A 3022-nucleotide genomic window follows, 5' to 3' on the forward strand; every position below is an offset into this window, starting at 1 on the left:
GTTGATGACCGACACGTAAGCACACCTTGGGGTTCAACAACTATGGAAATCGCTTCGGGACCCCAAAACGGTGAATAATAGTCCACAAAACGGGTCAGAATTGGACAAAACTGTGAGTGTTGACGACGGCCACATAAACGCACCCCGGGGTTCATCAATCGTGGAAATCGCTCTGGGTCCCCAAAACGCTGAGTAATAGTGCACGAAACCGCGAGTAATAGTCCATAAAACGAGAATCGCTTTGGGACACCAAAACGGTGAGTAATAGTCCCTGAAACGGGCAAGAAACGGCCGAAACCGCGAGTGTTGATGATCGACACGTAAGCGCACCTTGGAGTTCGATAACCATGGAAATCACTCCGGGACCCCGAAATGGTGAGTAATAGTGCATGAAGCGGACCAGAATCGGCCAAAACTGCGAGTGTTGATGATCAACACGTAAACACACCTTGGGGTTCAACAACTATGGAAATCGCTTCGGGACCCGAAAATGATGAGTAATAGTCAACGAAACGGGTCAAAATTGGACAACACTGTGAGTGTTGACAACTGACACATAAACGCACGCCGGGGTTCATCAATCGTGGAAATCACTCAGGGTCCCCAAAACGGCGAGTAATAGTCCACGAAACGGATAAGAATTGGCCAAATATGTGAGTGTTGATGATCGACACGTAAACGCACCCCAAGGTTCGTCAATCGTGGAAATGACTCCGGGACCCCAAAACAGAGTAATAGTCCAAGAAACGGGCCAGAATCAGCCCGAACTGTGATTGTTGATGACCGACACATAAGCGCACCTTGGAGTTCGACAACCATGGAAATCGCTTTGGGGCCCAAAAAAGGTGAGTAATAGTCCATGAAATGGGCCAGAATCGGCCAAAACTGCAAGTGTTGATGACCAACACGTAAACACACCTTGGGGTTCAACAACTATGAAAATCGCTTAGGGACCCCAAAACGTTGAGTAATAGTCCACGAAACGGGTCAGAATTGGACAAAACTGTGAGAGTTGACGACAGACACATAAACGCATCCCGGGTTCATCAATCGTGGAAATCGCTTTGGGTCCCCAAAACGCTGACTAATAGTGCATGAAACGGACAAGAATCTGCCAAATATGTGAGTGTTGATGACCGACATGTAAACGCACCCCGGGGTTCGTCAATCATGGAAATGACTCCGGGACCCCAAAACAGATTAATAGTCCAAGAAACGGGTCAGAATCGGCCAAAACTGTGATTGTTGATGACCGACACGTAAGCACACCTTGGGGTTCAACAACTATGGAAATTGCTTCGGGACCCCAAAACGGTGAATAATAGTCCACAAAACGGGTCAGAATTGGACAAAACTGTGAGTGTTGACGACAGACACATAAACACACCCCGGTGTTCATCAATCGTGGAAATCGCTCTGGGTCCCCAAAACGCTGAGTAATAGTGCACGAAACCGCGAGTAATAGTCCATGAAACGAGAATTGCTTTGGGACCCCAAAACGGTGAGTAATAGTCCATGAAACGGGCTAGAAACGGCCGAAACCGCGAGTGTTGATGATCGACACGTAAGCGCACCTTGGAGTTCGATAACCATGGAAATCACTCCGGGACCCCGAAATGGTGAGTAATAGTGCATGAAGCGGGCCAGAATCGGCCAAAACTGCGAGTGTTGATGATCAACACGTAAACACACCTTGGGGTTCAACAACTATGGAAATCGCTTGGGGACCCGAAAACGATGAGTAATAGTCCACGAAACGGGTCAGAATTGGACAAAACTATGAGTGTTGACAATTGACACATAAACGCACCCTGGGTTTCATCAATCGTGGAAATCGCTCTAAGTCCCCAAAACGGCGAGTAATAGTCCATGAAATGGACAAGAATCGGCCAAATATGGGAGTGTTGATGATCGACACGCAAACGCACCCCGAGGTTCGTCAATCGTGGAAATGACTCCGAGACCCCAAAACAGAGTAATAGTCCAAGAAACGGGCCAGAATCAGCCCAAACTGTGATTGTTGATGACCGACACATAAGCGCACCTTGGAGTTCGACAACCATGGAAATCGCTTTGGGGCCCAAAAAAGGTGAGTAATAGTCCATGAAATGGGCCAGAATCGGCCAAAACTGCAAGTGTTGATGACCAACACGTAAACACACCTTGGGGTTCAACAACTATGAAAATCGCTTAGGGACCCCAAAACGTTGAGTAATAGTCCACGAAACGGGTCAGAATTGGACAAAACTGTGAGAGTTGACGACAGACACATAAACGCATCCCGGGTTCATCAATCGTGGAAATCGCTTTGGGTCCCCAAAACGCTGACTAATAGTGCATGAAACGGACAAGAATCTGCCAAATATGTGAGTGTTGATGACCGACATGTAAACGCACCCCGGGGTTCGTCAATCATGGAAATGACTCCGGGACCCCAAAACAGAGTAATAGTCCAAGAAACGGGTCAGAATCGGCCAAAACTGTGATTGTTGATGACCGACACGTAAGCACACCTTGGGGTTCAACAACTATGGAAATTGCTTCGGGACCCCAAAACGGTGAATAATAGTCCACAAAACGGGTCAGAATTGGACAAAACTGTGAGTGTTGACGACAGACACATAAACACACCCCGGGGTTCATCAATCGTGGAAATCGCTCTGGGTCCCCAAAACGCTGAGTAATAGTGCACGAAACCGCGAGTAATAGTCCATGAAACGAGAATTGCTTTGGGACCCCAAAACGGTGAGTAATAGTCCATGAAACGGGCTAGAAACGGCCGAAACCGCGAGTGTTGATGATCGACACGTAAGCGCACCTTGGAGTTCGATAACCATGGAAATCACTCCGGGACCCCGAAATGGTGAGTAATAGTGCATGCAGCGGGCCAGAATCGGCCAAAACTGCGAGTGTTGGTGATCAACACGTAAACACACCTTGGGGTTCAACAACTATGGAAATCGCTTGGGGACCCGAAAACGATGAGTAATAGTCCACGAAACGGGTCAGAATTGGACAAAAC

Source organism: Triticum aestivum, unplaced genomic scaffold (assembly GCF_018294505.1).
Source record: "Triticum aestivum cultivar Chinese Spring unplaced genomic scaffold, IWGSC CS RefSeq v2.1 scaffold18334, whole genome shotgun sequence".
In the NCBI taxonomy this organism is placed as follows: Eukaryota; Viridiplantae; Streptophyta; class Magnoliopsida; order Poales; family Poaceae; genus Triticum; species Triticum aestivum.